Genomic DNA, 12554 nt, shown 5'->3' with positions numbered 1-12554 from the left:
AAACTTGTATGTTACATGTTGATGATATGTTTGATGACTAGTAGGGGTCTGATTAAGGTCTTGTTCAACCTATTGCTTTGGAATCATTGTTTCTTTGTAATCTTACTGAACTTAAGCTATCACTCCATTTCGGGTAGTGACCTAGGCTCTAGGCTTGAAAAGGTGGCTTAAATCCCGAGGTCGCTCACATAGAATTGACAATTTTTGTCTCTAGTCGTTGGTAGGAAAGTATGTGAGAGAAAATTTGAGTTTTTGGATGCTCTCTTGCCCATAGCATGGGAGTGACTGAGGCCTAAGATGTCAAGAAGATCAATGTGACCCAGGGACAACTGTCTGAGTGGCTAACTTGTTTCCTAAGGATTCTGAAGCTAATGTTGGATGACTGTGTGTGATGTTTTTATTAATTCCACTTCCTTAAGGTCACATAGGATGTCGAATCCGATCATAGTGGCCTCTCGTCTCATGTTTACCTCAATTGGATAGTTACTTGGGTAGATGTGGGAGGAGGGTGTTACAATATTTGATCCCTCTCGACGTGTAGATCAAAATTAAGATGGATGCAAGCTACTTTAATTATTAGTTATAATCAATTATAGTTATAATTATAGCTGTAATTTTATTTTTATTTTATGTTTCTTCTCTTATTTTATTTGCAATAGAGAGACAACTATTTTGATTGCTCATATTGCCATTAGTAGTAGACGATTTTCTATTCTTGGTTCCAGCCATATTACTTCTACTAAAATACCTATAGTTAATAAAACTCAATAACACTCAATAAAAATTGTATCTAAACTAAGTTGTTATAAACATCGAGAGACAAATTCGAGTGAATTCTCATGTGGAGGCTAAAAAAATGGTTGACACAGTCTCCGACAAATTTTAAAGCACACAAAATTCTAAGAGAAACTTACTGCGATAGATTTTAATGCAGAGGTTAAAAACAAAATGTAAAACTAATTGTCATGTCATGACTCTATCACTCGTTAACAAAGTCCAAACCAAGAAAATTTATAATTACTTTATAAGATATAGGCGGGAAAGAAAAATATAAATAAATTGTAGGATTGCATGCACCATTCTATTATTTTCATTTTCTCCTTTTTATTCACACTCAAGAGTAAAATTTCAAACGTATAAATTAAAATGAATAACAAACAAAATAACGTGAAAAAACCTAATCTTTGAAGTCTATGTAACAAAATGAGAAGGGTTGTTTTCCCTAAGTTTTACCTCGAAGATATACATCAACAAAGCTACAAAGTTCAAGTTTTTTGTTTTTATTGAATGGTCGAGTTCTCTTTACTAATTTGGATATAAAAATTGGTGAGGGTTTTGATATTTGTGGTGGAATTTGGGATTTACCTTGAGTGGTTAAATTTGCAAGGGGGTGATGGTATCTCTTTGGGAAAGTTTGTTGTAAGGCTTCTTTTGTATACAAATGACCTTATTTTGATTGCTAAATCAGCTCTTGGATTGCAAGAGCACTTACTAATCCTTGTGCATTTTTGTAGAAGTGTGGGGATGCAATTCAATATCAACAAAATGAAAGTAGTTGTTTTATCTAAAAAAATAAAACATAACCAACATAAGTTCTACTTTGAAGGCAACATTTTGGAAGAAGTTGTGGATTACAAATACCTTGGAATTCACTTCAAGAAAAATCTAAGCTAGGATGGTTGTAGAAAGAAAATAACTTTGGGGACTTGGAATTCATTTTATTCTTTTCAAAATAGGTGTAGAGAGATATAGTTATGGGACTCAAGAACCACTCAAACTCTTTTTAGGCTTCTAGTGATTCTGGTGATTCTCTATGGTTGTGAACTATGGGCTAGCAATACATCTGACATGCAGTGGAAACAAATTGAGAAAATTTAGAAGTGTTAGATTACAAACAAATTCAAGATTAAAAGTGGAGTTCCTTATGTTATCTTGTTAAGTGAAACAAGGGCCGCTCCTATTGAAGCAATTGCTATGGTGCGAGTCATAAGGTATTTAGAACAAATGAGCAAATGGAAGAGGGTATATGGCCTAAGGTTGTCTTTAATAACATATTGTGCAACAGAAAAAAGACTTGGATGTAGCAAAATAACAATTACTTTAGTAAATGCGGTATTTGCTTGAACATGTGTCCCATAAAGAACAAAGAGATAAAAGCTTTTGTTATGGATAAGTTCCACAAGTGTACATGGGTTAAGGAGTTAGGAAGAAAGAAAAAGTACTTTATTGAAATGTTTATCTCCACTCATAGTCATCAACCAAAATCATACATAAGAGGCCAATATCTCTTGGAGATCCAAAATTCTTATTGCTTAGTTAAGTACTAATTATCATCAACTCTGTTGTGAAACAGGGCATTGGAAAAGGCCCAAAGAAGTGTGGGAGGAAAGAGTATGCATTTTTTTTCTTCCAGAAAAGTGGAAACAGAAAAGCATTTCATTTTGGAGTCTGAGGCCTTCAAAGATAGAAATTCTCACATATAGCTTTTGGAATAATATATTTAGCTAGGGGTTTGTCGAGAAGACGAGACAATTTATTGTGAGGTTTCACATAAAAAGGGCCGAATACATCAAGGGGATGAAGAAGATATTTGTCCCATAGGCTATCTTTAGCTTCGTGGACATTAAAATATTTTTATTTCTTTATTTGATATGGCTAAAAGCTTTTGTTGCAATGAATATATCATATTAAATAGGCTACAATAGAGAATAATATCATGGGTGAAACCATGGGTTGTGAAACCATAGCCCAAAAAACTCCATTGGCAAACTTACTATTTTATGTCAATTTTATTTTAAATATTAAATATTAATTAATTAATTTTATTTTATTTTTAAATTTTAATTGGTTACAATGAATGTATCACATTAGAGACTAATACATTTAAATATGCCGCATTAGCCAAGAATAGGAAAAACCATGGGTTATAAAAACATGGAGCCCAAAAACCTTCATTCATAAATTTATCATTTTAAATTCAAATTTATTATCATTTTAAATTTTAATCCATTTTTGTTTATATGCTCCTGATCCATCTTGAGAGGAGGCAAGATCTTTGAATTGGATCTTGAAAGGACCCCAAGATCTGAAAACTTGAAATGGATCTTGAAAGGCCCAAGATCTAGAAGATTGAAATGGATCTTGGGAGGAGAGACCCCCAAGATCTGAAAACTTGCATTGCCAGAAGAAAAATGGAGAATGCCCAATAAACAAATAGAACTTTTTTATTAAACGATAATAATTGTAAGGCTACATTGTGGCGGACAATCTGTCCTTTTACAAAATGTGACTTGTTACTTATAGTATTTTTCAGTTACAATACCACGGGTCAATTCCATGGGTGAATGAATCCATGGGTGGATTTTACAATACCACGGGCATATGCCATTTATAATACCATGGGTAAATTCCATGGGTGAATGAATCCATGGGTGGATTTTACAAACAGGCAGATGCCATTTACAATACCATGGGTAAATTCCATGGGTCAATGAATAATATGGGTGGATGAGTACCATGGGTTGATGCCATTTTCCATCGGATCATTCCTCCTCCTTAAGAAGGTCCCCATTGCGTAAAGTTCCCTCTTGCAAAGCCTTTGTTGAATATGAAGATCCAGTGAAGATAAGGGTTTTACGTGGTCCCTGATAAATGAAGATCCGAGGATAGAGTACCCTGTAATGCTTGTGACCAACTGTGATTTGACAGTGTGTGGCCTAGCAATGGACTTCGATGAACTGTGGGTTTTTGGATGACCCATAACATGAAGAACGAAGATCTGAGGATAGAGATACCCTGTAATGCTTGTGACCAACTGTGATACTAATAGTGTACGACCTAGCAAATGGACTTCGATGAAGTGTGGGTTTGTGGATGACCACAACCGTGATGTTGGTTGCTGATGAAGTAGAAGGTGCTACATAGCCTGGGGTGGAGGCACAATATAATCCAAGCCGATTGCTGCTATGTTGAAACTGATGAATGTGAAGCAGATGCCTACTAAAGTGGGGTAGCACGTCGCCAATGGAAACTCAGTCCGAATGTTGCTCCAGAATTAAATGGACATAACTGGCCAATATAACTCAGAATATTTATTATACCTGTTTTGGAAGCAGGGACCATTTTGCATTGCCCATGTGATAGAAATCCTGATCTAGGCACTAGAATCCAGATCTGCGCTGCAACTCTGCCGTCACCAAAATTTCTGCAAAAAAGAGCTGATTTTAAATCAGCGATATCTCCCTCATCGGACTCCGATTCCACTGATTTTTTTGAAGTTGGGTAGTTTTTCCCAAAGAATCCAGATCTGCAATTAGATTTTGTAGATCTTGTACCAGGACGTCTAGATAACGCAAAATCGCTGCCCTGAAAATTGTCTGCAACCCACTGATTTTTAAATGCGATATCTTCTTTCCGGACTCCGATTCAACCGATTGTTAAATCGGCTTTTCAGGAATTTAGATCTACATTAGATTTTGCAAATCTTGCACCAAAATGTACAGATCTGATCTACAATTTTGCCACCCAAAATAAATCCTGCAAAAAATGAAAAACGAAAAAATTCTTCTGCTTGACCCAAGAAAGCTTGTGGAGGTTGTAGCACATGCCTGAAGTTTGTTGAATATTGCTGCAATTTGAATTGAAACATGCATCAAACTCTGTTCCCATGGAATCATACCTGCTCCGATATGATCAGATCTTGAGTAAGATTAAAAGATTGAATTGGATCTTAAGATCTGTTGAAATGGATCTTGGCCCCAAGATCTATTGAAATGGATCTTGAGAAGATCTGAAAATTGCATTGCCATGCAAAGAAACTTTTTTATTCGATAATAATTGTAAAGGCTACATTGTGGCGGACAATTGTCCTTTACAAAATGTGACTTGTTACTTATAGTATTTTTCAGTTACATACCACGGGTCAATCCCATTGAATGAATACCATGGGTGGATTTTACAATACCACGGGCAGATGCCATTTATAATACCATGGGTAAATTCCATGGGTGAATGAATACCATGGTGGATTTTACAATACCACAGGCGGATGCCATTTACAATACCATGGGTAAATTCCATGTCAATGAATTATATTGATGAGTACCATGGTTGATGCCATTTTCCATTCGGATCAGCTCCCTCGACGTGTGAGAGGCATATGGTACTTGTAAATTGTGAGTGTGACCAATTATGAGTGTGAGAAAAGGTGTTTGAGGTCCCTGTGTATTGGTCCCTTGAATCCTTTGGTGGGTGGCATCATTTGATCCCCTTGAACTGTGTGGTTGGGTGACACCGTTTGAAGGGCTAAAGGGGGGGATAGTTTTTTGAGTCCGAGAGCATCCCTTTGGGGATGGGGTGTTCCTTGATAGGTTGTGGTGTCACTTTGGGGTTTCCAGTGCAATCCCTTAAAGGTTCAAGTTTTGTGAGAGTACTTGTAGCATCTCATACTTTTGGGGTGGGTTGTTGCATCTTAGCCTTTTGGGGTTTTGTATCTAGATACCATCCTGTATCTTACTAGCTAGCATCTCGTATCTGAAGTGATTTCCATGGCTATTCATAGGGGTCTTTAGTCACTTTTTAAGGGTGTGGTGTACTATTATTTGCACACTAATAACATAAGCGCTCATTTTTGCATCACGCTCAATATTGCAGCTGCATTGAGTGGGCCGCATATGAGTATAACCAATTTCATTCTTGAGATGGCGTCAAACCCAGGAACACCATGAATGTTTGTAACCATGACTGATGGGAAGGGTCATTTTGACTCTAAAGTGGAAAGCCTTTGAAGGGACCTATTTTTTGTGTGATTTTTCTGCATGCCTGAAACATTCACTCTGGTTATTTGGTGAATTGTCTTGTTTTAGTTCTGGTTCTTTTGGCTTGATGGGCAATATTTTTATTTTTTCTTTATTTTTTTCTTTCTTTCTTTCCTTTTTTTTCTTTTTTTTCATGATATTATTAAAAGTGTTAAAAAATCCCCACTACTGATTCACCACCCCCCCTAGTATTGTTGAATATTCCAACAGTTGAAACATGGGAGTTTGCCATTAATCAGAAGGCTTCTAAGATCCATGCAATGGAAGGTGATTAGTGGATCCACACATTAGAGGAACGATTGGCTAAGTTGAAACCCTAGCCACCTCGAGGATTTGTCAAAATTTCAAAGCTATGGTACAACGTAGGTTGTTATCTAATATACCTTAGATAAATTTTATGAAATTCATATGCTTCTCATTTAATATTTCATTGTTTTATTTTATAATACCAAATAAAACATTATATAAAAACATATATTTGACAAAGAAATAATGTGGTGCTTTTAAATATTGTTCTGTTAAATTGTAATTTATTTAAAATTTGTTTTGTAAGATTTGTTAATATTTTTATAAGAATAGTATGAGGAACATACATGTTTCTTTATAAGGGTTTCATAAATAATGAGATTCGAATTCATTACAAGGAATACTCATTATGAGCTCAACACTTATATGGGAGTGGAACTTAGATCAAAATAATAACGAAATTTTTACCAATCACATATCATAACAACATTTTCCCCAACCACTTAAGTTAAATCCAATCATCTATATATATATATATATATATATATAAACATGAACCTAAAATCATCAACAGTGTAAAAAGATATTTAACTAATTTTTCCAAATCATAACTTTTAACATTATTCAAATTATTTCTATATTCTCCTCTTTATATTAATTATTACATTTACCTCCCTTAGATAAATAAGATCAACCACAATGTAATGAATGTAAAAAGTAACTTAACTAATTCTTTATATTGATTATTATATTCATTTCCCTGCGGTACACAAGATTAACCACAATGTCATGAATGTAAAAAGGAACTTAACTAATTTTGCTAGGTCACAACTTTTAAGTTATTAGTTCCTGCCTTTGGCATAGCAGGGACTATTGCGAACAATCGATCGTTAACTTCCTATTAAATCATGTTGACCAAACAATATATTCCCACACATTTAAGGTTTAACCAATGTTTTAAATAAAATATTCTTCTCAACAAACTTTTATCGAAAGTTTTTGTTTCGACCTCTTATTGCCGGCTCGACTGTATACTTTTCTCAAAACTTAGGATAAAGAGTTTAGGGCTCGACTGTGTAGTTTTCTTAAAACTTAGGATAAGCAGTTTTGCAGGCTCATGTACTTTTGTTAAAAATTAGGATAAGCAGTTTGGATCTTTGTGAATTTTAAGAAAAAATTGCTTCCCATCGTAAAGCTAGCCAACTACCAGCTCCTTTCCATCTCTGGTTGCCACCGCAAAGCCAGCAACTCTAGCCACCTGCCACTGCAAATACTTCGGTTCACCTATAAGTGAATAACCATAGAAGAAAGAACAATCATGGTCTGAGCATTTCAATCACTAGCCCTAACCCTAGCCCTCACTCATTGCAAGTGCTGCAAGTATAGTACACAAGGATTCATAGCCCCGGCCCTCACTTGTTGCAAGTGCTGCAAGTACAATACACATGGATTCATTGCTACGGGCTCATCTATAGAAGAAGCAATGGATTTCTACAGACTCACCTGTAGAAGAAGTGTTGAGACGTATTTTCAAATTCCAAATTTGAGCAATTATTCAATCTATGGTAAAATAGTTAGAGTAAAAATAGAACAAAAACAGAAATACAAACCTTGTTTGTGTTATTAAGTTTCCCATATGTCACTTCGAATATCTAGTTTTGTTGTGCGTGATTTGGGCTACTATTGATCTCCATCAGCCTTTCAAGAGGCCCCACAAAAACATTCTTGGCTCTGAAGTTGCAGAGTCTTCATTCAACATGCTTACATTTAAGCAATTAAATGACTCCAATTAGTAATGCTTAAAAATTTTAAATAAATAAAAATTTAAACGGTTATGTAGATTCCTGTAATAAAATTGTAACTTTGTGATATGCTTACCAACTTTGCGCTATCTCTAGCAGCAAATTCTACGATATCTACACAGGAAACAGTGTTTGGGCAGATGGTCTCTAATCTCGATTTTTCCCTGTCAATAATGTCATATCCATGAAGGCTCAGATTGCTAACAGGACTATTTTTCTCGGTAGTGTTTTTGGCAGTGGAGTCTATGTGAACGGAACCATCGTATCCATGAAAGCGCACATGATTTCAACATTATTCAAACACACTATAACATATAATTGATTCTGATAGATGAGTTACAAATTAGGAGTAGATGCTGATAATGTATAACAATAAGCAGAAGCACATATATCTAAAGCGGCAAGGATAGAGACAGAGAGGAACACATGTAGCTGTAAGCAAAAAGAATTCGGAAAGGCTGTGAAAACATGCATTTTTAGAAGAATTTTTGGATGTCGATATGTTTATAAAAATGTAATAATGGAATATTGAAGACTAACATGACGAAACAATCATGGAAATGAGTCCTTATGAGTCGAGGAGCTACTTCTGAACTGTTTAAGAAGGCATCTCTCACAACCTCAAACACAGTGGTTTTCACTTCTAGACAACTATAATCATAGAAACCGACTTTAAGACCCCCAACAACACCTGCTGCACAAAGTAGCAGGACAAGAAGGGCTGAGTAGTGATTGGTATTTTCCATGGCTATCTCAGTACTCACAAAAAATGTACTATCATGGTTTGAATATGAAGAATTAGCAAGCTGATAAACAAGGCATGCGAGGGAAACTAGAATTCCCATGGAATTAGCAAGAGTTGACAACATAAGAGGCCAGTAAGGAGAAAACAATGAAAACAAATATGTCGGAGATCTTACGCTGAAGCAAAACCCTAATGGTTTGAGCCTGCGTGCGAAGGAGGAAGGTCGACGTAATGTAACCTGTCAACAACCAAATGCAAGGTGGATTAGAATCCCAAGCACCGAAAATGGGAAGCCAATTAGAGTAATAATAACACAATAGACATAAAATGTGTTGCCACTCACCTGAGGGATGGTCTCCCAGTGTTGAAAATCCCTTCGAAAAGTGCAGAGCTAAAGTAGCAGCTCGACAACCGACAATAGACCACAATGGTGAACATTGTAAGGGTTACAAGCCCTCCATCACCGAGAGTATACTCAAAGAGGAATCTTACCGAAACATACAGTGCAAATGAAGTGCGGAAGGCAGGGTTGGATGGAGTGGTTACCAGAAAGGAACCCTAGGGCAAATCTGACTGTGTTTCTTGGGTAACAAATTGACGCTTGAAAGAAGGCTAGATGTAACAAATATATGCTTGAAAGGAGGCTGGATGGCAATGAAATACTCCAAAACCTGGGGCCAGATGGCCATCCATCATTAGACATATCTTGGTTAATGTGCTCTAAATTTCCTGCATTTTTATGTCATGAATTTATGTGCCACATTTTATTCATTTTTTTTTGCATTTCCATCATTCGAAATCAAATAAATCCAAGAAATTTTTGTGATAAAGTTCTTCATTTCTTCCATCTCGTCATTTGCATGAAGCATGATAAAGTCATATGCCTGCGGTAAATTTGCCCAAAAATAAATAGAATTTAAGTTTTAGGGACTGGTTTTTTACCGTAAAAAATGATGGCAAAATAGAGTTGTTAAAGCTAGTTTTCCAAAAGAAGTTTCGCTCGACAGAAACTTCTAATATAATGAAGTTGGTAATGCTTCCTCGATCTGGCAATGGTTAGCAGTGATGCGACTAGGACTTGTCTCGTTATGCCATAAAATTCACCTCTAAATGTGGAATATTTTGGGTAAAAACTGTGAATCTAGAACTTGCAGCGGAAACATAGGAGGCGAGAATAAAACGTAGGGTTTTATTTATATAGATACACTTGTCCCTCTGTGTTGGCAGGTTTTAGTGTCTCGTTCCTAGGATCCCAGGATTGAGCCATGTGGAACCAAATATTTAAACAATGAAACATGTTGAGAACCATCTGGGCTCCTCACGAGGGCACGACCTTATTTTCCAGAACACGAGGGCCACTTGCCTCATGAACCTATTTTCTAGAAATTTTTAGAAAAAAACATGTAATACGTGGATGAATATCATGCAATATGTGGATGAATTAGAAACATTCCTTCCAGGTTTTATACAGTTCAAATTTTGCTTAAGAATTTTTTTAGCATTGACCACTCCATCCCTGGTGCCTATTTCAGATTCAGCGAGCAATCATCTTTGTGGGCACTATAGCCTTCTCTTCTGCAATAGAGTCTAAAGATGAAACTTTTCCAACATATGAAGTCGACGCTTCCAAGGTGTAAGCAATTTGGCTCTCAAATTTGAACAAATGTTGAAGTCTCTTCGAACAACTCAAACTACTGGAGTTTCTCAACCCCGACAGGGACTACCACTATGACAATGGCTCCCTCATTTAAATCAATTACTTCTTCTCATATTTATAAAGATCAACTAGAATGTAATGAAGGCATGTAACTACTGTTATCAAAGCATGCTATTGAATGTTATGCCTTGGTGGTAGGCTAAGTCTCTTGAGTTAAGTGATGATGTCCTCGTGTGAAGTGTTGTGTTGGGCTAAGAAGGTTGGTAATTCTAGGTTAAGATAGTTGGCACATGATAATGCTATAATTGAAACATAATATCAACAATAATGTAATAGAGATGAAAACCAACTTCGTCAGTTTGGTAGGTTATGTCCTGTGTGGTAGTTTTGATGCATATACCTAATGAGCCATCATGTTGCCTTAGTGATGTTTTGTGCCCAATGATGTTGATATTCAAATAATGTGACAAAGGTGCCCAATTAATTCCACTAGTCCATAAGTCACGCACATTGGAACAATTTATTAAATGTGTCTAAGTAATTCCACCAATGCATAATCCTAAGCATCAAAGTGTAAAATAAAAAAGTTTCTTCATTAGTATTTTAGTTTAACATGTGTTTTTCCGATTCATGGCACTCCATAATTATACTTTGTAATCCTATAAATAATGTTGGAATTCATTGTATTTATATTTCTCATGCATAGGATAAGCTTGACAATGTCTTATTTTTCATTTCCATGTATTCTATGTTTTTGTTAGTTTTAGTTTCATAGCCCACTTTTTAAATGTTTTGAAATATGTAGCCTTCATGTTGAATCCTAAAGAGCATCTTTACCTTGTGCATTTCTTTTCTCCTCTATCATTATAAAAAGCCACTAAAAATTTGGGTCAATAATGGATTAAAATGATTATACAGTAAGTTACAATTTTCCATTGTGGGATACGGCAAGTCTTTGAATGAGGTTGATATTAGTATGTAGCCATGTTTCTCAAAAATTATAGGTAAGGAACTATTATATAAAATACTACTTGTTATATTGAAACACATGTAGAAGTAAAATAGGTCACATTGAACCTTGGCGCAATATTAATTACTTATAAAGTTTAATCCATTTCCATTATTTTCAAAGCAATAACCATGATATAAAATTGATTTACATAATTATGATATCACTTTAATGATTCTCTAAATTTGTGAATATTGAATCTGGTATCTACAAGGATTTATTTGGATTAGATTCCAAAATCACACTAACAAACTAGAATTGTAAATCATTTAGTCTAGAAACCAAGGTAAGAGACATGTATCTTTACTAGGATTTTAACATTCTTAGAATCCATGGGTGTTGAAGAAATTTCAACCCCCACTGCGGTTATCAGCTTTTGTTATCACTCCATGCATTTATTTTTGAATCCAAACATGATAAAAATTCTAAAATCTGGAAATGATAATATTTTTCTGAAAACACAAATTTAGAGATTTTACAACTGCTGAAATTGCATAAATAAAACACAACAAAATTATGACAGCCACACACAGAGAATAACACAATGATTTTTGGTCAATGTGACCGTGGAAAAACCCCCTACAGATCTTGGGGAAAACCAGTTTGAGAGCTCTTCTTAATTTTTGAGAGTGATTTTACAGAGAAACTAAAATACATAGTAAAAATTCCAGCAACCACAAATTACAACTTATCTCGATTTTTGTGCTTGAACTCTGCCTTGAAAATTGTGCCAATCAACAAACGACCAAAACAAAAATTTTTACAGCAATAAAGCAACATTAAATGTTGTATGGCCAGCCTTGAAAAATGTTCCCAAAACTTGTTGTCCCCCTTCCTCGATTTCTGTGCCTTTCTCCTATTGTACGGTTTTTCCTTGTGATGCATGCCAATAAATGCTACTGCCCAGATTCACTGAAATTTCTTCCTGCTGCTCTCCTTCACTTCCTGAGTACTCAAAAATTTTCTCCTTGCTCTCTCTTCTCTTTCTGTCAAATGCTCATGAAAGAATCTCCTTGCTCTCTCTTCTCTTTCTCTCAAACACTCATGAAAGAAATGAATGATCTTTTCCTCTTCTCTTCTCCTTTTATTCTCTAAATGACCTTTTGTGTTACCCTAAGATCTAATGGCTGAGATTCATTTAGATCTAGGGATGATAATAAATGTGCATTTAATTCTCACATTCTATATTTTAACTCACTCATTTAAATAAAGACCCGCTTATCCTTTTATTTCCATAGTCACTTTTTCACTTTCTAATTCTTCAATCACTTTAATAAAG

The sequence above is a fragment of the Pinus tabuliformis genome, chromosome 5_1 (assembly GCF_031772625.1).
Source record: "Pinus tabuliformis cultivar Carrire ecotype Pingquan chromosome 5_1, CPIR1, whole genome shotgun sequence".
In the NCBI taxonomy this organism is placed as follows: Eukaryota; Viridiplantae; Streptophyta; class Pinopsida; order Pinales; family Pinaceae; genus Pinus; species Pinus tabuliformis.
The sequence above is the reverse complement of the archived record's forward strand: the minus strand, read 5'-3'. Positions refer to the sequence as shown.